The sequence below is a fragment of the Falco punctatus genome, assembly GCF_963210335.1.
Source record: "Falco punctatus genome assembly, chromosome: 2".
NCBI classification, from domain to species: Eukaryota; Metazoa; Chordata; class Aves; order Falconiformes; family Falconidae; genus Falco; species Falco punctatus.
Genome location: NC_137581.1, coordinates 67358986 through 67383658, shown reverse-complemented (window position 1 = coordinate 67383658; position 24673 = coordinate 67358986). Strand labels below are relative to the sequence as shown.

The 24673-nt window shown below is 44.2% G+C and overlaps 1 protein-coding gene across 2 annotated transcripts in view; it reads left to right on the top strand.

Moving 5' to 3' along the window:
• Positions 1–16128: 16128 nt before the first annotated feature.
• The window catches only part of NCK2 (NCK adaptor protein 2), an 88820-nt gene continuing 80275 nt past the window's right edge, over positions 16129–24673 (top strand). Inside the window, exon 1 of one of the 2 annotated variants that reach the window (XM_080377465.1) lies at positions 16129–16410. The gene's annotated coding sequence lies outside the window, so the exon portion shown is untranslated. Of the gene's footprint in view, positions 16411–18560; positions 18583–24673 lie in introns of those variants that run through there. The other variant, XM_080377466.1, reaches the window with a different exon arrangement.

Below are 24673 nucleotides of genomic sequence, written 5' to 3'. Positions count from 1 at the left end.
TCTACACAAAATCTGAGCAAGAACAGGTCAGGCGGAGCAATGTGTGGGTGAAAGCACTTCCTCTACACAGAGTATAGTGAGACAGACGGTACGTAAACAAGTACTGATTCACAGTCTTGTCTTTGAAAGGAGCAAGTTTAGTTCTAAACTCTCCATCTTCAGTTCTGAGTGAAGAACTGATTCTCCAATGATGGACTGAATAAATCACAGCTCATGCTCTGCTATTGGGTTTTTGCTTCTATTTAGATGGGTTTTTTTCTTTCAAGGATGGAAAGTAGATCTTTATGAGAGTCTCATGGAGAAAGACATAAATTAATTCCTTTCAAGGCAATTAATCTGATCTGAGCTGTTCATTTAACAGAGAGAAAAGTGAGATTAAAAACTGACTCTCCAAAGGCCAGCTCTGGTAAAGCAAGACAGTAAGACTTCACCCATCTTCACCTGTCAGGAGCTGATGCTATTGGCCCCATGCTGCTGTATAATATCTTTGTTGGGTTAGTGGTTAAGGGATGGATTTTTTCATTCATTTAGATTATTGGTAAGGTAAGAAATTGAGGGCTGGGTTTATTTTTTTAATACTTTTGAGATGTCAAAAGCACTTGAAGCAAAAGAATTTTAATTCTTATTTTATTAATGTAAAACTACGTTCTTGTTGAGACAGTAGGTGGGAGCAGTGGAATCAGTAGCTTTGTGTTGAATTCCAGCTCTGGTAATAAATTGCTTTTTGATCAAAGGCAAGTCTCCCAACTGCTGCATGCTGTAATTTCTTTGTCCTAAATGTAGCTGTATATAAAGTATACCTGCCTCATGGGATACTCCTGCAACGAACAGGACTGTACATATTGAAAGTACTACATAGTGCAACTATAGCTGATATTTAGGTTGATATTTTACAGCCTAAGCGTCTGAAACGCTTTTCTCATTATGTCATTATTTTCTTCTCTGCTTTTATGTGGCCTATCCAGGCAGAATCAATTAAGCAGTAACAAGGAAAGAGGCAGAGTTCTTTATGGTCAAGTCACTGAAAAGTCCAGAATGGTCAAGTCAATGAAAAGTCCAGAGATCTTTTTCTTTCTATATTTAAAATAATTATAACTTGTGGATGGGGGGGAATGGGGGGGGAAGCGGGGGTGGGGTGGGTGGGGTGGTGGTGGATGGGGGGGGGTGGAGGGGGAGAGATTGAGATGTTTTGCCCCTTTTTTTTTCATTTTTTATTTTTTAAGATTCTGGTATTTTCAAAGGTTTGGAAGGGTTTTGTGGTTTCCAACTGTTGCCTAGCTCACCATGGCATATAAGATGAAAATGTGTCAGCTATTTTCTGAGATTCTTGGGCTGTCATAACATAGGCAAAGGCTACCATTAGATCCACACTGGAAATGTGAAAACTTGTGTGTCTCAGAGCATTTATTTAGGTACAGAAAGTTTATGCAGCTTATGGAAGAATTGCTCCATGAGGGAATTCAGTTTTGATAGCCTTTTATCTCACTTTCTCAGTTCCCCTGTCATCCTCCGAGCTCAACCCTTTCTTCAGGAGCCCAGAGCAAGCAGGGAACAATGTGTTGAATTTAATGGTTGGCTTGGAAAAGTCTTCCTCAAAGGACTGTTAGTCCATTATAACTGGCTGTCTGCCGCATTTATTTTATTCTGGTTTACTGGCTGTAAGGACATGAGTACTTACATTTACTCTCTTTCTCAAAATATTGTGGTTTGGCTAAGTGGTTTAGACCAAACTGAAGAGTTATATCGATACTAAAGAGGATGGTTTATTTTGGTCTTTTTACCTGTGTGCTTTCAAACTGTCTGTACTGTGAGCATCAGGCTGTGCGTGGGAGTGGTGCTGCAGCAGGAGGACACAGAGGAGCCCCCATCACCCATTTCTCTGCACACACACACAGAAGTGCTTGCCCCAGCTGCTATGCTCCACTGTAGATGGAAATTTGGAGATGGGAGCAAGGCCAGACACCCCTGCGCAGAGAGCTCGGTGTGCTGGGGAAAGGCAGATTTCATGGGGAATTACCACCATGGCCCTCGCAAGCGCTGTGCAATTTAGCTGTAGGCAAGGCAGGGTTGACCACACTGTGATTCACATTAATCGCACCACTCAGATGGAGCCAGAGGACAGGCTGTTGGCAAGGTGAACCGTAGCTATCCTTACAGTCACCCTGGCCTCACCCATGGTGCAGAAGACCTGCACAAGCCCCTCACCACCCCTTCAGCTCATCTGGGGTCCCTGAGGTTCCTTGAGGATCCCATACCATTTCAGCTGCGATGCCTGCCTGGGCTGCTGTTCTGCTGAAGAAGGGGACAGTTATGTTTCACCAGCATAAATCCACCACCACATTGATAAAATGTATTTTCAGAAGGACAGTCAAGACTCCTGAGCCCTTGCAGCTTCCCCAGTGGCTTGGCCTCCCTCTCCAGGATGTGCAGCCCAGCACCTTGTCTCCGCAGCCCCGGTGCCAGGATGCCTGCTTGCCCACAGACGGCTGGGAGCAGGCCAGGCTGTAGGGCTTGGCGCCCAAAGAAACGTGTTCCCAGTCCGGCTGCAATGAGTCCAGCAGCCTACTGCTTGCTCATTCTCTGTGAAAGACAACACTTAAAAGACCAGCAAAGCAGCCCTGAGCGCACTCCAGTCACGTGCAGAGAGGATTTGGATTACAACTCTCCAGCTGCACAGGCAGCCCAAGTGTCCTGCCCTTGTGCAAATGCAGTGGATTTTGCCTACTGATCTATTTTTTCCCCTCCAAAAGGACTTTCATATGAGGACACAGTTGTTCAGAAATTAATTTGTGCTGCACTAGTAATTGTATTATTATTGCTCCCATGCTGCTACGGATATAGATGGTATTTTACAGGAAATCATGAAAAGAAGACTACTGCTTTGAGTGGTGCTCTAATCTAGAGTTATCCAGACAACATGACCCATGCTCATATCCTCACCTCTATAGCTGTGCAGTGTTACAGTGCCAGTCTAGTCCAGCTGATGTTCTGACCTAAGTTTTCAACAGCTATGTGTTTATTCTAATTGACAGGCTTAACATTTTAGACCTGGTTCATCATCCTAATAGTTGAACCAGCAAGAACTTAAACCTGAAGCAAAATTTCCTGGTACGGGTTTCCAGTATATATACTCACTGTAGAGATGCCTTTTCTTTTTTACCTGCCTGGGTGGTATCAGATGCATCTGTAGTTCGTGCTTCTGTTTTATAGAAGGTATATTTTATTGCCTCATACTTAATGAAAATGAAGAAATCAGTAATCATATTGATTAATCTAAATAGCATCACTTCATCATTTGTAATAGGAAGCAAAATACCTAAAAACGTGTCAAAGTAAATTGCTTCTTGTATCCATACTATTTCTTTGAAGTCTGTCCCAGTATGAACATCCCTCCCGAACTCTTGTATTGGATGTGCTGATTATGCTCTTTGTTTAGCAAGCAGTAAATGAATGGAAGTGTTATTAAAATACCAAACTAAAGCATTTGGCTTAGAATACATCCACTTCCTTGAAAAATGAAGGTTGGGAAGAGCATGCAGGAATAACAGCAAACACATAAACTTAGGAGAAGTTCAGTCTGGGAGCCAAAGGCAGAGGTGATGCTCTTGCATGTGGCACTGCCTTGGCTGGCAGCAGCCACAGGGCAGGACGAGCTGAGGCTTCTGCTCTCTGGGGCTGGGGGTGTTACTGGGAGTGAAGGGAGCAGGGCAGAGGGGGTAGGGTTAGTGTGTGCTGCCTCTCCCTGCCAGAATCAGGGTCATCCACGTTCCACTGATTTATTTGTGGGAAAGAAGTTAGGGGAATTCATTTGCTAATCCTACAGCCAGCCTCCCTCTTCCCTGGCTGCAATCTTCCAATATTTCCCAATATAGACTCTACCTCCCTCTCTGCAGCTGTTTGTTATTTTTAATAACAAAATGCTATTGCCTAAGGCTGACACTTGGTGACTTTTGTTTCTTCATCAAATCCACTTCCACCTAAAGTACATAAAGGTTTTGTTCCTAATACATAAAAATCTGTAAAATAAGCCACTTGTAGTAGATTTTTTCTTGTCTAAATACATCAATTTAATCTGAAGAAATTAAGACACCTGCTTAAACAGTAAACCAAATGTTCATGAAAACTAGGAAGAATTGGAAGGCTGATTCTCCACTCACTCATAAATCACGAATGTATACTTTACTTTTGAGTACCCATGAAATAGTTCGCAGGAATTGGTTTTAGGTGGCTAAAGATGGCTCACTGCATCCCTGCAGTTGTTCAGCAGGGCCAATGTGGAGGCAGTGGCTCTACGTGACATTGCTTCAGCTTCCTGACTGTGTGACTGCAAATTAATGAGCTGCTTAGGGCTTGACCCAATGAAAGGTTTAAGTGACTAACAAAAGACTTATGTATTATTAAGATGCCTGTGCTCAACATTGCAAATCCATACCTTCCTGTTTGACTTCGTAAGTCGCTAAACACCGCCAACTCTGTGCCTGCATGTGCCCAGGACTGTCCCTGATGTTCTTGTCATGTCTGGGCTTGATTGTAACCCAAAAATACAGCGCTCATTTGCCTTAAGGGCCTGCAACAGCAGGCTTGGCACACAGACGCAGGATGGATCCACTACAGGAGGCAGCAGTGGTTATGGAGCAGCTTTGACTACAAATACCCTCCACCTTTGTTGTTGACAGTAAAGGCAAGATTTATGGGCCTGAGAAAGGGTGTGTAGTGTCAGGGCTTAATATAGCAGGCACTCATGTGGAAAGGAAGGAGTCAGTAAAATCGAGAGATCTCCATCTCCTAGTCAGCAAAGCAAGTTCAGGATTGCTTTGTCCTGGCCAGAGGAGTAGGGGTGGGATCTCTAGGAGAACCTTGTGCACCGTGTCTCTTGGTGCCAGGCTGTGGGTGCTCGCTGCAGTAGGTGCTGGCTGAGGGTGTTGTTATTCTGACCCCTTTTTCCCAGGGGTTGGTTTCATAAGTTCTAGGGTGTCAAATAACTACTTTGTGACCCCAGAGCTGGAGGTCCACCCATCTCTCATGCCCTTGCCAATGCACAGTCCCACTCTGTATCTCATGGTGAAATGGCCCTCACACATTGGCTTTGTACTTGAAAACCTCAGTTCAACAACCTGGAAGAAAACGAACAAACAACAGCAAAACCCACATAGCTTTATACCACACTAGTGAGTCAAAAGGGAGGGTCCAGTGAGGGCCAGAGCTGGTGTAAGCAGGACACAGGACTGGGAAAGGAGAGAGCCATGCGGTTTCTCCTCTTCATCCCGAGCTGAGCGTTTCAGTGGCTGCACCCACAGGCTCCATGTGTGCTCTCCAGGGAGCACCATTCCCAGCTGCAGGCTTCGGTCCTTCTTTGCACGTAATGCATACCTCTGCTAATAAAAATATTAGCAAAGGTATGAGGAATGGGGAAGATTGGTATAACTTCATTAGGAAAAGATTAATCAGTATGAACACAGGCAGCTGTCCAAATCATCACATAGAGCCTAAATGGTGGCTGCTAGGGATATGTTTGTACTAGGTGCACGCTCTCCTAGCTTTGAATAAACTTCTTCTCCGAGAGTATAAACATTTATGATTTAATCTAGGAATTAGCCTTAGGGAAACCACAAATGTCTAGAGTAATATTTACATTTGCTTCAGATAATCAATTGCTGTTGGTCAGCAAATAATTAATCTGTATTGAAGAGAACTTAGGTGATATAGGTCAAACACTTTTGCACTGCTGTGGGAAAAGAACGGAGACTAAAATATAGCTCCAAATGGGACAGGTTGCTTTATTCTTGGCGTTAGCTCAGCTGATGTATGTAGGCAGCAGAGACCAAGCTTACCAAGATCTTTCTGCCCATCCTGCCCTTCAGAAGGCAAAAAACTGCCAGGTGAGGGCACATGAGCAGATCATAATTAGACCCAGAGATACATACAAACAATAGAGCATTCATCGAACTGAGAGAAATCAATCGGCAGATATATTCCCTAAGTGCTTTATTCTGCTTATGCAGAGCGTTGCCTTTAACTCCATGAAATCTGCATGCCCACAAGTCTATTTTTCCAATATTTAACCATCACTGATAGAAGACATAAGCAGGAAGAGCCTGGCAAATTACAGCTGAAAAGTCAAGTGGATTTGCTGCAGGTCTAAATCTTAAATTATAGCAAAAGACATACAGGCCTATTTGAGATAGAAATACTTTTCTTTATATGTTTCTATATTAAAGAAAAAGAAATAAAAACAAAAAGTAAAAGAAAGAAAATGAAAATGAAAAAGAAAAAAGAATAAGGAAAAGACGAAAAGGAAAAATAAAAATAAAATGGAAAAGAGGAAAAAGAGAGAGAAAGACAAAAGAAAAGGAAAAGGAAGAGGAAGAGGAAATGAAAAGGAAAGAAAATAGTCTTTTGAGGGTTAATTCTTCAGCCATTTTCCTCTCTTTCTGAGCTGGTGCTCCACAACAACATTTCCATTATGTGCCATCTCTGGTGTATTGCTATCAGTGCATACAGAATTTTTCCACTGAGTGGAAAATTGGCGAGGCTTTCTTGTTTACAACTGCAAAGCTAACAACTCTGATAAAGTAATGGACATAATTATGCCACTTTTAGCCAAATTGTGGGAAAAATAACTTTCCGTTCTGTTAGCCTGGTGGGTGCACCTGGATGTGTTATTCTTAAAACCAACACTGATGCTACTTGTTTGCAGCATCCCCGCTCAGAGAGGGCTGTGCTCAGTGACTTCCTGGCTTCAGCAAATCATAAACGTAAAAGAGTTCTCCCAGCAAATGTAGTTTAAGGATTTTCGCTGTAACTGGTGTTCTCAATAGGCTCAGCTTTGTCAGAAGAGTGCAAGATTGGCTTTATTTCAGTCTCACAGGTTAGAGGCAGCAAAGCTCTGGGCTAGAAGGGGAGTGGGCAGTTGTACCCACCTCAGCAGATTCCCTTTGCAGTTCTTTTGGGCTCTGTTGTGTGCTGCTGCTTCTCACCTACCACCCTTGAAAGATCAAGTCAGGTCTAAGACTGAAACATAAATGGGTAGATGTTGCGCTGCTGCAGTAATTATACCATCCCTATTATCAAAATCCACAAGCAAAGCAGTGTAGTGCAAGCCCAGTTAAGAAAAAATGTGTTCAACTGAATGCAGCTAAAAGTAGACCTAGGTTATTTAGAATCACTTAAAAAACACAGGACTATTACTCTTTCAGTGCTTTCCCTTTGTGGATCTCAAAGCATTTTACAAGCCTCACCACCCCCCTGTGAGGTGTTATAATATTGCTACTTTCCCAAGGGTGTGTAATGCAATTTCTGAGCGCACACATGGAGATACGTGGACGTTTCAGAGACATCAAACACCCAGAACTGCCAGTCACTGGCATAACTTGTGACTCCAAATAACCACTATTAAAAGTGCGATGGCAGGCATGTTTTTATTTACCTCCAGTAAAAAAGAGCTTAGGAGTACACATTTCCAAGAGTGCCTCCACAGCTTTGAGAGCAAGTAGCTTTTTATTTGCTTGGTTTTTTGCCTAAATAAAGCTGAGAGTAGACGACCTAACTAAAGATGGGATTCAGGCAGTTTGGTCTGTAAGTAAAACACAGTACACACCGTATTGGATGACTCACAGTGAAATTGCAAGAGCAGATGAAATCAGTAAGAGCCATGAGCTTTTCCATAAACAGTTTCAAAGTTAGACACCAAAGCACAAGGCAGCAGTGTGTTAGGCACCTGTTAGGGGAGAGTACCATTAAAACACACTGCACTGGGCAAAGAACAGTGTGGGGACCAGCAAAAAGCCCAGTTTGCAACATCTGAAGACCATGTGAACAATAACATCTTGGCCTAATGGCACAATTCATTCTCTCTAGCTTGGATACTTCCCAGGAATTCCCCTCCCGCGTGTATTTTGGTGGAGAGGGCTCAGTGACTAGGAGGTTTGGGACAGGAATGGGGAGAATGCAACCACTCCCCATTATCATTTTTCCTACCCGCCCTCCCACAGTGCAGAGCTTTTCTCCAGCCCCAACATTTTTGCAGGCGCTCCAAAGCCAGCAGCTGGCAAGGGGAGGCAAGGCAGCTACAGATGTGCTGGCAGGGGCTTCGAGGCGGGCTGCAGAGGTAACGGACCTTGAGCCTTGACCCTCTGCAGGGTTCCCTATGGTCTGCTGGGAAACCTCTATGGTAAAGGAACCTGTTTTGTGGGGTGCGGGCAGAGGAAACAGTCTTCTTCCTGATTGATCTGCGAAAGGACCATCAGGACCTGCCAGTACCAACACAAAGTAAATGAGCTGCAATTAAGGCTGCTTACATAATTTGCCCTGTCATCTAGGGACATCACCCACCAAATTTAAAATCACAAAGAACAGCAGGATATTGTGGTGGTGAGCTCTGCAGAAAACCCTCCAGGAGACAAGGAGGAAAACTCTATGTAAAAGTTTGTAAGAATTAAGTAATTTCACATAATTTTAAATGTCAATGTGCAGGTAATTTCAAACCTAGAATAGACCTGGTTGTTAGTATTAGGCCAAATAACACAATGCATCAGATCACTGCATTTTTGTACAGCAGCTGAGCAGCACATGGCCACCCACGCCCCATGCCCCATGCATTCACAGCTACAACAAGCAATCTTCAGAGAGGTTTGACATTGAAAGAGCTGTGGTATTTTAAATTGTGAATTTGGGGAACTATGCAGACCCTTGGTTTGGAACCTGCCTATTTCTTTCCAAGAGTAGAAATTGCTCCCTACTTTTGGCAGATGACGCTGACTCAGATGCTCATCCAGAGTCCTCTGCTACATATGCCCACGTATGTTCGCAGGCTAGATAGACATGTCTTGACTTACATTAGTATGACAAAGGTATTTGGCTAATGAGTGTCAAAGCTATAAATACAATGGATCCACACAAAACCTATTGGTGAAAAAATAGCACCCAAGATGGTTCAGCTGAGAGCTGGATTTTTCAGCTAAATCAGAACGGACTATGCTGCTGCAAGTCATAACACTAAAATATACCACCTGTATACAATGCCCTCCATGCTTTACATCTACGAATTAGCCTTCCATCATCCCGGTGAGCTATTACTATAATCGTATAAAAGATAGGAATGCTAAACTGCTGAAGCTTTACCGACTAAGCTAAAGCTATATAGCACTTGGGTGACAGTGACAAATAGAAAACAAAGGCTGGGAACACTGATTTCTGAATTATTTTTCTTGTCTCTAGACACTACCTGTATGTAACAGAGATCAGCTAAAAGAATGGTAGTGGAGCAGATCTGAGTATAGATATGCTCAGCCATTTGCTATTGCCAGGTTGCTGTCTTTGCAATAGTTGCTTAACAAGGGGTTGCTTTAAAGCTAAAAAACCCCACCCAGACCCAAGAAACCCATAACTGTGTTTTGCCACCTGATTATTTTTTTCCAGCTCTTTTGTCGCACCTTAAAATAACTAATTGTACAGAACATGAGTTCTATTTAAAATACAATTAATATTTAAAATTAATTTTACTTTATCTTGATTTCATTTAACAACACATATTTATAATTTTGTATAGTTAAAATTTTCTCTATTTCTGATTTTACAATTCAGCATTTCCAGATTATTCCATGTAATATTTGTATTTGACCAGTGATTTTTATATTGCTGTCTTGTATTCATGTTTTCTATTATGTATAATCGTTCAGCAATTTCAATTATAACTGACAGAGTCACAGGACAATGTCTTTTTCAGTCGTGTTAGTTCTTGATACTATTTTTCTTTCAGCTAATTCTAATTTTAATTAGTTAGAGCAGCAATTGATTGTACTGATGTACTATTCAATTAATTCCACAGTGGTGACTGAGGCTATTTGCTGAGTGACAGCAAAATACCAGAGTACACCATATTTTACAATAATTACATACGAGTTCTATGGGAAACAGTGGTCCATCACCTTGTATATTCAAATGCTGATTTTCACGTCACACCTATTTACGTCTTTTTTAACCTACTTCCCATTAGAAAACAAGGATGACTTCACTTGTTAAGTGTAGAGATCATAACTCTGTAACATTGAGAAGGGATTTTAAAAACTGACCATACAAAACAACTCAAATTTTTCTTCAGAAACAGGCGGAGTCTTGGCTTGCTGTTGTACATCCACTGTGTTTTATCCCATTATTCTAGAGCGCATAGATGCACTGAAAATCATTTAGTGATCACTCTGCTGTTAGTTTTTGTCTTTTAATTCCAGATTGAAAGGTAAAACACAGACTACATTTCCGTATTTTCTGAACCAGACAAAACAGATTTGGCTCTGGCCCACGCAGATTGTAGACAATGCTTGATCTGTGTGGATTGTACATCTGTGTAGACTGTAGACTAAAACCTTGTGTGCTGGTTGGTAACAGTCTGCATTACCTATTCAAATAGGAAATGCTGCATGAAGGTAAACTTCATGCCAGCATATAACAGCAGAAAACTACTTACAGTATCTGACCTAATTCAGAATCACCAACCGCAAACATTCAAAAATTCAATCAGGATGCCAATCATGAAACTAATGTAAAATGCTGATTTAAAAGCACATTGATTTTTCTTTTATCTACAGGTTTCTAAGTTCAGAGGGATCAGGCTTCCAGACTTTCCCTGGCAGTCACGAAGGATGAAAACATTGTTTGAAGGTTGAGCTTCTTGCATAGCCTAATGCTTCTTGGAATTTACGCTCAGAGATACCAAATATTTTGTATAACAATGACAACAGTATAATAATTGGCAATACAGATTTTGAAGGCAGGCCTATGAATTTTCATCGGTTATTAGAAAAGAAATGGGAAGGCTAATAAGGAGCATTTGTTTCCCTCTGCAGCCAACTACAGTATTGTTAGCTTGTGAAACTCTGACACCAGCTAGAGCTCCTACAGGTGAAGTCACCTCTCATGTATGAAGTTGGTAATTAAGGCTGTAGACACCTAGTACAGAGCCAAGTAGGAACTTAAACCCAAGTCTGTATCATCTTACAGGATTGTCATGTTGCCTTCACTCACAACCTGCAGCTGCTTTTCCAGCCTCTTGGCCCAAATCAGTGCCACCATCCCTTTGATACATTTGCCCAAGGTCCTGGGTTGACAGGATCCACCAGTGCAACTATAGATCTACAGCAAAACCCGTTGCCCCCCTCCCCAGACCGTGGCTGCCATCCCAAGCTGCGATGGGCCAGAGAAGTCCTTCTCATGCACACAGATGCTGCAAGGTTGTGGCTGGTGGGTCCCCAAGGAAGCTGCCATGGAGCTTCACCAGGCTGAGGGCCCACCGAGTTGAGCTTCCTTCCATCAGCAGAAAGAAACAACTACATACTTGAAAAATGCTCCTTCCAAAGAAAGCACTGGTCCCTGGGCTTACACAATCTACAGATTGGTCATGTAGGCTGCTGGATCTCCAAGTAAGAATTAACCTCCTCTTTCTCTTCCATGGCCTCTCCCTGCATGTTTTTCCCCATAAGAGTGGAGTACCAGCTTGCAGTCCTGAGCAAAGTCCAGTGTGGGTTATTAAATTTTGCTGATGCAACCCGCATTGGCAGCAGGATGTTATACCCTGCGCCACTCGCTCTGAACTCTTGCACGGATCTGCCACATGTCAGAGGGTTGTGCTCCTCCCTCGAGATGGCTGCACCTCGTTGCTGGAAGATGCAACACCTGGGTCTCTGGCGTAACAGCCAGCTCTGGACAGAATTTGGTATTTAAATGCAAAATGGAGATTACACTGCAGTCAAAACACTTAGCAGCAATATTTTGAATTTCAAAACTGTATGAAAGATCAGTTTTAACCTTTGAATAGAGTTCAAAAGATGTCCCTCAGCACACTTTCACTTTCAAATAAACAGAAGAATCAAGGGCCCTGACATTTCCAAAGCCCAAAACACCGCTTTGTTTTCCTTACATAAACACTTTGAATCTTAGCAACTGTCTACAAAAGATAACGATAGAATTTGTCATAATAAAATGTGATCTGCCGATAGATTTAGCGTGCAGTTTTACAGCACCTTTGGGTAGCTTTTGTCCATTGAAGAGAAGAATTTGGATGTATTTTGAGCTCTAAGGACACGTTTTTCCCCCTCAACATTTTTCGTAAATGTCATTGAAGATGCAGCAGCCACGCAGCAAGTGAGAAAAGCAGCTGTGTTACCGTCAGGCTGAATTAGAATCATCGTGCAAATATACTTAAGTGACTCAGCAGTAACTAATTGAGTATTTGGGAGCTATTCTCCCCTGGTAGCGGTCATGTAATTCCCCTTCACCTACATGGGAACCAAGCATATGCTTGAAGCAGAAACTAGATGAAGTGTAGTGATGTAAACCGTTAAAGACGGAGGGTTTTGGGTTTTTTTGAGAAAGAGAAAAGACACTGACACTACTTTCAACATTTTAAAATTAACTGAATTGTGAGCTGGGAAGTTTTCTGAAAGTTGTTATTAAAATGAACATTTTTTTCAAATTAGAGAGAATTAAAAAGAATAGTTTTTTTTTCCCAGAGTACCTACTGTTTCTTTACCTGTCCATATGTTAGTGATAGAGTATCACAACCCCACTTGCATAAATGGAGTTTATTACAACATTGATGCCTTTAAAAGGCAGTTTTGAAAAGCAGGCGTAGCGATTTTTAAAACAAGTTAATTTAGATTTAGGTATATTTTATCCCCAGGACTAACACAGAATGACCCAACACCTTTGCTGTCCACCTCTGAAATGGACAACACCATTTTCCAGATTTTTAAACAACATTCCAGTCCCTCCTCCTCACATTCCTGCTAAAATGTCACCCAGTAGCCTACGTGAGCAGGTATTAGCTTGTACTCTAGACAGAGCAGCTGGAGAGAAAATCTGATGCACCTGGAGAAAGAACCAGGTATTTGCGCAGAAGGTGGAAGTACCCACATCTGGGAGGTGACAGTTGTCTCCTTGCCACAATGCGGTGTAAATACATACAGATTCAAAAGCCTAGTTTGGATCTGTATGGCTGGGATCTGTGGTGGAGATTACAGCTATGCGCCCATCCTGAGGAAGCCACTGCTCTGCTGAGTGAGTGGTAAAGCACAAGCAGAATCACACAGGGGAGAGAAAATGGGTAGTCATAAAAAGAGACAGGTGAAGAAAAATAAATAAATACAAGCCAAAAGACACAGTATGATTGTTTAGCTTCTTGTGTGAGATACAAATGTCAAGATGAATTGACTGCCATTATGTAATTGCAAAATAAGTCCATCACACAACCTCTGGCTTTGTTGTCTGCATGTAACCCTGTTTGAAGCAGCAGCATGAGGCAGGCTGCTTCTTTGCCAAAGACGAAGAGGCATCTTTCTATTGCTTAACGATTTTTTTTTTTATTTTTACTATACAGTTACAGCCTTAGGCTGGGAGGAATATTCATGCTCTTCTCTCCTGTGTATATATTTTCTAAGGATGGCACTGCTCTTATGCATATGCAAAAGTGCATACTTTGCATATTTACTTTCTTTATACAAAATAGTGTGCCCGCCGCATCATGTACAGCTTTCACTTCTGTGCCGATTTCCCCAAATTTATCATCTCATATTTAGAATGTAACTCTCACTCAAATCACAAGCACCCAGCTCTTCTTAATAACAGTTATTCCAGAGACAACAGCTAATTATGACATTTCAAAACCCATACATTAATATTTCAGTAGGCTCACTGTTTTGAAGTACTACTCAGGGCAACATCTTGGTCTTTTTTGCTGGTGAGACGTAGGGATCTGTTCAGCAGACAGGCAGTTAAAACACCCTTCAGCATACCCTTGCAAATCCTGTCTACAGTATCTTCTGTTCGTCATCAGCCACAGTTTGGAAAAAACAGCTTTAATGGATCATTTCTTAATGTAATTAAATATATTTAACAACAGCATGCTTCAGAGTCCTTAAATTAGTCCTTTGCCTGAAGACAATGCATTCATCCAAATCCCTCCCTAAAACATTCTTCTTCTGTAAATCCTATTAGCATTAATCTGCTAAAGCTAGGTGTGTTTTATCATTTTTTTTTTTCCAGATACCTGGAAAGCTTTGAGATCTACCGCTCACTCAGCGTCTTATGGTGCTGAACACTTTCAGAAGTCTAATTTAGCCTGGAAACCTTGCACGGTCACATCACCTTCTCCTGGACATCCTCAGCTCAAAGGCACTGTAGGGAAAGCAACAAAGTGGAAGGTTTCTGTAGGATGGCATTAGTAAGAAGGGACAAAACTGAGACTGAAACCTAACTGTGTATTATAAATGCAAAGGAGAGCAGGGATAATTCACCTTTCCTTTATCGCTCCCATGGTGCAATTTGTTCCAGGAACAACAAGAGACTTATATCTGAAAGTCCTTGGATGACCGATCCCATTTAAATTCAGTCTAAGCCTCTACAGGCTGGAGTGAGGCCTGACTGCGCGGTGATGCGGAGGCAGCAGGGACCCCAAATATTTTCCAGCTCTAAAAAAGCATGGTCAGATTATTGTTTCAAAAGGAAGATTAACACCTCTCTTGAATCGAAGTCAAATGCGCGCACAAAAAGCCTGGGAAGGAAAGGGCCTTTCTGTCCCTCCGTGAGGTGCATGCAAAGTCCTTCTTGGAAGAAAGAAGAGCCCACATTTTCCTTTCAGATTTATCTCACAGGCACATAAGAGGTGCTTGCGTCTTCCCAAACCATCCATTAAATGCTGCGAGAATTAGTAAAAGTTAACAAGGGGAAGAGGTTGTTAGTCGAGGATTTCTGAACTATTCTAAGTAGGAGCGTGGAAAGATACTCGAGTACGCGTCTTTTAATCATCGTATTTAAAGAGTTGAAAATCTTTGTCCAAAGTTCGCCCGGCTAGTTTGAGCTTAGTCAGAGAAAATAAGACACTGGGGCTGCTGACCGTTTCAGCCGTGGGAGAGGTGCTGTTGTGCGGCCTTGTCTCCCGCGGCAGGGAGCGCGCCCCGAGGGGCGACCGAACCCGCACAGGCCTCCGCTCTGGCCGCCGCCATGTTGGGGAGGGTTAATGGTTTGGGAACGTTTCAGAGCAGCTTCCCCCCACAGCGCTGAGTTTTACTCGGAGCTCCCCGGGTTACTCCAGCGGGACGGTCCTTCCATCCCCGCTGCTCAGGGACAGCGGCTCCCGCCGAGGGGCTGCGGCCCGGGAAGGGCGCCAGGGCCGGCGGGGCCGTGACCGCCCGAGGCCGGTGGCCGGGCTGGCACGCTGGCCCTTCCCACGAGAGACCGCGGGCTCCGCAGGGACCTCCCGCCCGCCGTCTCTGCCCACTCGTGGGGAAGCCCGGCGGTCCCACCACCGGAGGGGTGCAGGGGGCCACCCCGGGCACGGGGCTCTATTTTGGAAGGGCGGCTTTGGGGCGGCTTCCGTGCCCGGCGCCCTCTCCTGAGGGAACAGCACCTGGGCAGGTACACACCGAGCCCCCGTAACAAAAACTGCCGCCCAGCGGCGGCAAACACGCGGGGCGTCGAGGCGGAGCCCGGGCCCCGGGGCGGAAGGGGAACGGGCAAACGCGGAGCTGCCGCCGCCAGCCCAGCCCCGCCGCCGCTGCGGAGCTGGGGCCGCGGCCGCCCCACGCGCCTTGGCGTGACGTCACGGCCCGCGGCCAATGGGCGGCGGAGGCGCCCCGATGCCACGGCTGGAAGTTCCCCGACCCGGCCCGTCGCACCGGCGGGGCGCCCCCCGCCTCGCCCCGCCGCCCTTCCCCCGGCCGGCCCCGGGCGCGCGTCCCCATCCCCGTTTCTTTAAGCGCTCGCCAGTACTTTCCCCGGCCGCTTCCGCTCCCAGCGGGGGAGCTTCACCGGGAGTGCCGAGTCTCCCGGGGCTTGAGGGGGACGGGTGCGGGGGGCCGTCAGGGCGCTCCCGCCAGGCACAGCGCCCACTGCCCCAGCCCCGGCGGCGCGGAGCGGAGGGATCCGCCCGGCGCTGCCCGGCCTTCCAGCGCTGCGCCGGGGCGGGGGGAGCGGCGGCCCTCCCGGCGGGCGAGGGGGAGTCCGGGGAGCTCCTCCCGCGCGATCCCGGCAGCGGCAGCGGCAGGAAGGGCAGGGCGGGGGCGGGGGCTGTGCCTGTGCCGGGGGGGGCGGGCGGTTGGCGGGGGAGGGGCCGCCGCCGCCGGGCGCAGCAGGCTGACTGAGGGGAGGCAGGAGCGGAGCCGCCGCCGCCGAGGGCCGGGGCCTTGGACGCGTCCGGCGTGGAGCGGAGGAGGAGGAGGAGGAAGGGGAAGGGGGGGAGCCAGCCGGCCCCTCTCGGAGGACGCGGCCCGCATCCGCCCGGGGAAGGGCAGAGCGAAGCGGAGGGGGGAGCGAGCGGGCGCCGCCGCCGAGGAGACAAAGAAGCGGAGCCCGCCTGGGCTGGGAGCCTCCCCGCCACCGCCGCCGCCGCCCGCCCCCTCCCCGCCGGCCGGCGGGCCGGAGGTAAGCGCGGCCGCGGGCGGGACGGGGATGGAGCCGGGGCCCGCCGTAAACTTGTGGCGGCCGCGGGGGGCGGCGGGGGGGAAGGGCCGCCGGGAGCGGGGGAGGGGCGGGTGTCACCTGGGCGGCCGAGGCCCCGTCGCCGCCCCGGCGGGGGGGCCGGTACCTGCCGGGGGCGGCGGAGGGGGGAAGGTGTTTGTGTGCCACGTCCAACTGCGGGGGGGGTGTGGGGGGGTTGGGTATCGGGGGCGGCTCCTCCTCATCCTCCCGAGTTGCCTCTTGTGTGTGCGTGTGTGTGTGACAGCCGCCGCTTTGTGCCACCCGGCGCTCTGCCGGGGGGCGGCGGCGGGCCGGGACACCCCCGCCCCTCCGCGGGGCTCCGCGCCCGGCCCGGCGGGCCAACGGAGGCGGCGTATCCGGCGGGCGCGGGGGCAGCCGGCGGGCCCGGCGGCGGGGAAGGCGGGCAGCGCCTGCCGGCCGGACCGCGGCGCAACCGGAAAGTTTCCCGGGCGGGAGCGGCCGCGGTGCGGAGCGCGGGGACCGGCGGGCGGTCACATCGGGCTGCGGCCGGGGACACCGCGGCCTCCCGGGCCCCCTCATCGTTCTTTCCGTTCCCGGCTTTCGACTTTATTAGAGCTGAGGCCGGGGTTTTTCCTGAGGAGAGCGGTGCAATACGCCCCCCCCGGTCGATGGGCGATGTTGGTTAAAGGACATAAAGCTAAAAAAAAAAAAAAAAAAAGAAAAAGAAAAAAACAAGGTAAAATTAAACCTCGTATAGTGACTGTTGAGTAAAGTGCATCCCGGGATGTTTGGGGAGGAAAAATATCCCAGTTTGTAAGTCTTTTCATCCCGCTTTTAATTAAAAGCGTGCCTGCTCCAACAGCTGCCCTTGCCGGCAGGCTGGCACTGTGGCCCGCGTCAGATAAAGTTGTCGTGTCGGGATTCGGGTTCGTAGCTCAGGTCTGACCCGCGACTGGCTGATGGTGAGCGCCGCTCGACTCGGGTTCCGATGTGGACGTCTCCCACGGTTGGTATTTTCACAGAAATGTGGCCCTGTGCCTGCATCGGGTTTATTTCGTGAATTCCATGTAGTGTTTTAACTCGGAACTGTCTTGTTCTTTTGTTACTTTAAAACTTGGATGCTGACTGAACCTCGGCAAGAATGTAAAACGTTCTCTCTGGAACCGTGTTTCTTCCCCTGCCAGTGAAACAGGATTTGTTTCTGAGGAAGGTGCTGCTACTGTTGTAGCAGCTCAACGTAGCAGAATTAGACTTCTCTTTGGTGAAAGGCAGCAGTGCCCTTTGTAAAAACAAATTTTCATGGCCTAACCACGCGTGGTTTGTATCACTGGGAGTTTGGACTGGTAACTTAATATGGAGGAATTTGAAAGGGCTCACTGGGTAGGAGCTTATGAAAAATTTGTTTGAAAGTACTTGTTTGGCCACTGCTTTTTAGGAATCTGAAGCAGTCTGCACCACTTAAATGATGTTAATGGTACTGTGTTTTCATTTTTAGGATTATGACTCCTGAAGTAAAATAATGTTGTTGCTTCTTAGAAATACTGATTTCACAACTCTGAAAATCTAAATCCTCTGTCTGACCAAAGTAATTTTAAGCAGTTAAGCAGATCGCTTTGTCTTCATAACAGGCTTGCTTCTTGAGACTTTGACGGAAGATGTCACTTCTGGGAACAGTGAATAAATACAGAGATGGAAGGCACCTGTACCATGAAAATCAAGCATGTAATTAGCAAATATTTTATATAGGCCATGAAACAGATACAGACTTGTTATGATGTTAGCTCTCATTGCTGTCGTTCTGTCATTGCAACATTAGCAGTTGTATTGGCCTTTTGCTTCTACCAGATTGCATTTCCGATTGCTGTAGTGATATAACGATACACAAAATCTCTTTTGCTATATTTTTCCAAAACAAACAGCAGACCTAGTCCTTGATTCTCTGGATGATTCTTTTCATTGTGTCCTGGCTACTGCATATATGATAAATTCAGAATGTCAGCCTTTGGCTTGTTATTGCAGTGGAAAGGGAACTTATCTCCCCTTCCTCTCTTTCCTTCTATAGTTTCCTGGCTAGCTGTGTGGGAGCATAAGGAAAGGTATTTGCTATCTTATGTGTCACCTCGTGTCTAATGTCAGCTAAAGAAGAGGGACAAGGTCAGTAGCGTCTGCTTCTTTTCCATCCTTTGCTTTTGTACCTTGTGTGGCTGTTGGTATGTTACTCCTTTGCAGTGCTTGTGGCTTTTCTCAGTAGCAACTATAACAGCAGCAACTCAAAAAGTTATTCCCATATAGCTTTGTTTGCTGGTCATGGTCTTGAGCAGCAACAAAACTACCTGGAGTATCTGTTTTTCATGCTCCTCAAGCATAAAAGCTGCTTCCAGACTCATGGAGACAGGTGCTGTATCAATTTACTTGCTGCAGGTTTGAAATCAAAACCAAGGCATCTTTGAATCTGAAACGTATGTTCTAGAAGATATTTCCTGCTTGTATGAAGGGACTGATGGTTTCTAAGCCTTGGGTATTCTCCTTCACACACACACACACACACACAGCTCTGTGTTTTGAGAAAGGGGGATTGCTGGTGGGGACTTATCAAAGATGTTTGAAGGAGTTTTTTAAATAGCTGAAAACTGTGAAACCAGACCCTACCATGTTTGAGTTTAGTCAGAGCTGGGGTAAGGTGCTGGGCACTCGTTGCTGGACACACTGTTTCCCTGAAGTAGGTCATCTGGTATGTTGAAGAGGCAGAGAGTTGAGGTGCTCTGCAGGAAAGCTGCTTTCTAATTCTACTGAAATAATAAACTTAAAGACAATACACTGTGTCCTTGTATTTACTAGGTATACAGAAATATCGCAGAACAATGGTTTCCACAGAGTGAAAGTCAAGAATTCTTACTAGTTCCTGGAGTGGAAGACCTTCAGAGAGAACTGAGATGGTGTTTGTAATGTGGGAAGCAGCACTGTTTTTTCCTCCTAAAGACTGGAGTTGAGGCTTGTACTATTCATTTAACCATTGTCCAGTCTTCTGAAAAAAGACACTACATGAGATCCTGGTGTCTTACATGTTTTGAAAAATGGCTTTTCTGTTTGTTTTGCTTTGCAAATTTATGAATGTCAGCCCAGGAATCCTAAGCTTATTTCTGTTTTCTATAGTTCCGTTTAAATTTTTCTTGCGGATTCAATTAGGCCCATTAGTTTCCTCATAATAACGTTGTCGTTGGTGTTCTGCCCAATTAAACCGTTGCTCTGTTCAGTGGTGGGTAAAGTAGTTCTTTCAAGTGTTGTTTGGGTTTTTTTCTTGGAGTAATCTTTTTTCCCCCATCATAAGGATTCTTAATTGTTTCATAAATACTAATGAAATGAGTAAATTGGAAGTGCATTGAAATATTAAATACATACTTTTATATTCCATTAAATATGTGATGCAACAAATGAATATGCTTCTCACCATTAACGAAGTGAGTTCATATTTTAAACTCAGCATAAATAACTTTGTGTGCAGTGAGGTGGCCTGGCAGTATATGTTTTTAAGCGTTAATAGAGTATTGTAGATTTTAAGAATCAGGTGCAGAGGAATAAAACTTGATTTGAGAATAGCAACCCATTGCATTTTAAGTTACTGTGGCTATGCACAATAACCTGATGTCAGTAAAGTTTTAGAAATACTCATGCTAAGAAGAACATCTGTTAGAGAGGAGGCTCAGGCATGCTGGTATAGCCAGTATTTATTCAAAGTCATAGAAACACGTTTTGTGGCTTCTACAGAGGGAAAGAGCCTCTGGTTCGTTGTGCTGGTTTTGGTCCTGATCATATTAACAAGCATTAATATGGTGACATGTAACTAGTATTGATTATTCTGTGAGGCAGACAGTGGGGTGAACATGCTGGGACTCTTGGTAGATACCTGAACTCTCCAAAATGTTGCTTCTCTCTTACAGTCATGACAGAATACAAATGCAAAATACAATGCAATACAGGCATGTCTTTAATCTAGGCTGAAGAAACTTGATCTAGTTTTCCTAAACTCATTGAAATTACTGTCTGCAGAGTACACACAACTGTAGAAACAGATGCAAAAATAGGTAGTAAGATATACCACAGATAGAGTATAGCTGAAACTTTATTAGACAAAACCAGTATATTTAGTATGTTTACAAAATCAGGTAGTAACCTTCTTGGGCAACTTCTTTTTTTTTTTCTTTTTTTTTTTCCTTAATCAAATGAAATATAAACTTTGTTTCCAAGAAGATTTTTAATTTTTTTAAAAAATATAGTTAGATGGTAACTCATTATCGTTGTGTTTCAGCAGGTTGTGCTGTTTTGATAGGTAGGGTGCTTTCTTCCTCTGTCACTTCAGCAAGTATCTAATGTGTGTAATGCATGGTTCTTGGAAGCAATGTGGATAGTGTTTGCTGTGCCAGGGCTCAACTGTTTAGCCGAAATGGATTGATAACCAAAAATAAGTGAGCAAGCCTTCAGATTATTACTTCTTTGGTAGAAAGGCAGATTTTAGCCTTGTGAACCATTTGAAGTTTTTGTGTTCTAGAAATGATCAGAGTATTTGCGAGGGCCTTAACAAGGACAAGTGATGGGTGTGAAAGTGGATACCGAAGTTTAGCAAGAGGCTAGAGTCTGCAGACACTCCTCCTGATGCAGGGTCATGTCCACTCTATGGTGTGAGAAGTTGCTTTTAGCTGAGTGCCATCTCTTGTCTGTCTTTCCCTACAGGTTACACTGGATTGGCTCCATTCAAATACAGAGGAGCAGTCAGACCCTGCAGGAGAACAGGAGTAGGATTAGCAAAAGCAAGTGCTTTCAGCTCATGCTGGGATGGGATTCTGGGTTCTGCTGGCAGTGCAGCATTTTAAGATTTTTTTTAAGAAAATTATTTTTAAGAAAATAAAAGTACGCTGTTTAAAAATATTAGTCCATTTCTCTTCTGATGTAACTATATTGTCCTTATTTATATTACTTTTTAAAAGCCATTAAACACTGTTTTAGAACCTTTCCTTCAAAATGAGACTAGATCCTTTGCAGGGTGGGAACGTTTAGAAAGGAATGGTGGTGTGCATTAAGCATGCAAACTATAAATTGAATATATTGGGATTTTCTAACATGTCCATCTTATTAAATTTAAGTTGTCTGAAAAAATCCTTTTTGTATACCAGTTAAGTTTTTAGTTAACTATATAGTAAAATGAAGCATTCATGAGTAGTCCCTTCACAGGTTTAGGAGAGAAGAGGAACATTAAATCCTGTTCAAACATACTCTGTGTATGGAGAGTTAAATTGGTGTATTACTTCAAATTTCTTTAGGGCGTTCTGGACTAATAAAACGTTTCAAGAAACTGCAATAAATTAAGCCTCCTGTTTAGCAAACCCTGGTGCTGATACCAGAGGAGAGGACTCCCAAGCATCGATCGGACTGACCTCTTCATTTAGTGCAATAGGGCCATCCCCCTCTGTGTGGCTGCAAGGTTTTTCCTTCCTGTTCTTAGAATAGCAGTGTATTCATCACACTTGCTTTGTCCCACATCCCTTGTGTGTCTGTCTTGGCTTCCAGTGCCATCCTGGGCTACCTTTGTTCCAAGGGAGTTGACTTCTTAGTTGACATCCTAATGCTGTTTTGGAGAATGACAAGGAAAGTATTTTTCAACCTTTTAATGCAGAAGGAGAGATACGTGGCTGTATGATATGTTCTTGGGCTGAATTTTGATAGCTGTCATGACAACAAATCACACATTCATTTCCCTGAATGGATGGTGTCCCTCCAGACACACACAGAGTGTTATCAAGTTTGACAGATCTTGAATGATGACATGTCAAGGATTCTGGATTCCACCACAGGAGACTTGGGCTGCTGCAAATGCACGCTGCCACCTGGCTTAGTAAAACTTACCGTAGCCTTTTTCTTGATTTTGAGTTCAGGTTTTTTCAATTTGTTTTTACAACTGCCCTTTGGTTTTTTGTTTTTGTTTTAAGTTGATTTAGTGATTGTTGGAAATTTAATTGGTAATTTTCGACGGGAAGTTTATTTGCTGGATTAGTAGAAGAGGAAAAAAGGTAGCTGGACTTCATCCAGTCACTTTAAAAATATGTATGCTTTAGATGCTTTCAGTGTTTTTAATAAGAACATCAGCAAAACCAGAAGGACAAGCGTAGAGTATTTTTTAGGTCAGAAGTGGGCACTTTATTCACTGATTTTTTTCATTTTGTGTTAGTGCTATCAGTCAGTGACAATACAAACACCCCATGGTAGTTCTGCTGTGGCGTGCAGGGACAGGAGCTGACACCTGTGTAGATAGGCTGTGAACAGGGGCAGTGGCACAGATGGTTTGTTTGGCTTATTTTTAGCCTTGGCTGTTATTTGTTTGTAAAGTTGCAATTTCAGTTGGACAGCTGTTTCTGGTTTAACCAGACTACAGTAGTCTTGTAAAGTTGGATAAAACCCTGTAAATATTGATTTTTGTATGTTTTGTATGGAATGCTATGCTGGGTTACAGTCATTCAGTATCTAGCGCTCTCTTAACTCAGATGATCTGCAAAGAGCAGTTTTACAGAGCAATGTTTATTTTGTGTTCTGGATGACTTTTCTTAGCAGTATTGTCTGTCTATAGCTGTAACTCAAGTGGATTAAAAATTGGTACCATTTAGCTGCTGGGGAAAAAAGGTACCGAGTTTGTATCTTTAATTAGTCCTTCTTACCATAACTCCTTGAAATCCTGTGGATATAGCAACTTTGGAAATATAAGTTAAGACATAGCATTTTTCCCAGTGAGTATTGAAATTTTTTAAAAGTCCCTTCTATTTCTGCAGCTTTGTGGTTTTAATTAAGAATGTTTTTGTTCCAGTTGTGAAAGACATTGGGTATGGTATATCTTGCTTAAATGTGTTTTCCTTTAATCACTGCATGTTGAATACAAAAATATGTAGATGGCATTTATAGGTATTAATACATGTATTTTTACATCAAAAAAAGGTATAAGCCATTTAGAGTGTAAACATGTTAAGCTTCACCTTTCCTGTCTTTCAGAAAAAAGATTAAAAGAAAAATTAATGATCAATCTCCTTCTTTTACATTTTCAGGTCTGTAGGCAGTCTTTCTGCTAACGCTATAGGGATATTCTAGAAATAATTGTTTGGACTATTCATAAATTCACACTGTTTTGAATTCCATTTAATTCAAATAGAGAAAGAAATTAATGCTAATATCCCAAATAATTAATGCTATAATAAAGGATCTGCCTTCCACTTGACACTGAATGACTTACGTTCTGTTACATCAAAAGACTTAAATCATTTTGAGCATTCAATATTAAAATTCTAGTTCATGAATATTAGAAATTTAATCAGATATCTCGGCAAGGACTTTGTGGATTGTATTGGGTTTAAACACTGGTAATAATAAAGCTTGTGTTTAGCGCAGGTATCAAAATATGACACATCATTTTTATGAGCTCTGAGGCTCTTAAAGGATGCATGGGGAATCATAATGAACCAAAATGTTATAGACCTCCTATGACAGAAAACTATTAAAGTCTGTGTAATGTTTTTGCAGCAATGTGTGCCTTCTGTCATTAGTCCTGTCTTGTAATACTGATGGTTGTATTCCTTTAGGATCTTTCCTAGTTTTGCTGACAGGAGATCCTGGATGTTTATTTTGTTCAGATACTCTTTTCGCCTCTCTGGAACATCGGGAAGATACAATGTTGTAGCTTTGCCAAAATGTTCATTCTTTATTTTGTATCCCAACTTTTCCTGCTGTTGCTGTGGCCCTGTGAAAATGCAGGCATGTGCTTAGTATTCTTAGTGGTCTTACTAGAAAGAGTATCTCTTGTTGACAAAATATGAAGCTGAGCCATGAGTACATCTTTTTCAAGACAAGAACCACAGTTAGGTTGCAGGTCAACTCTTTTTTGATTAGACATTCTTTGACTTGTCGTGACATGTATGTTAAATTACATGTTGAACTTCTGTCTGCAGAAGAAGTTCTATTTTTACAGATATACTTTATGCCAGTGGTCCTCAAACTACAGCCCGTGGGCTGGATACGGCCCCCCAGGGTCCTCAATCTAATCCAGTCCCCAGTATTTACAGACAGCGCCCCCCCTGCCGGGGGCTGGGGGGGGAACCAAGCAGCCGCAGATGACTGCCTGCCACTGCATCCGTGCGCTGGCCCCCTGGTTAAAAAGTTTGAGGACCCCTGCTTTACGCCTACCTATACATTGTGTATTACATCATCATCA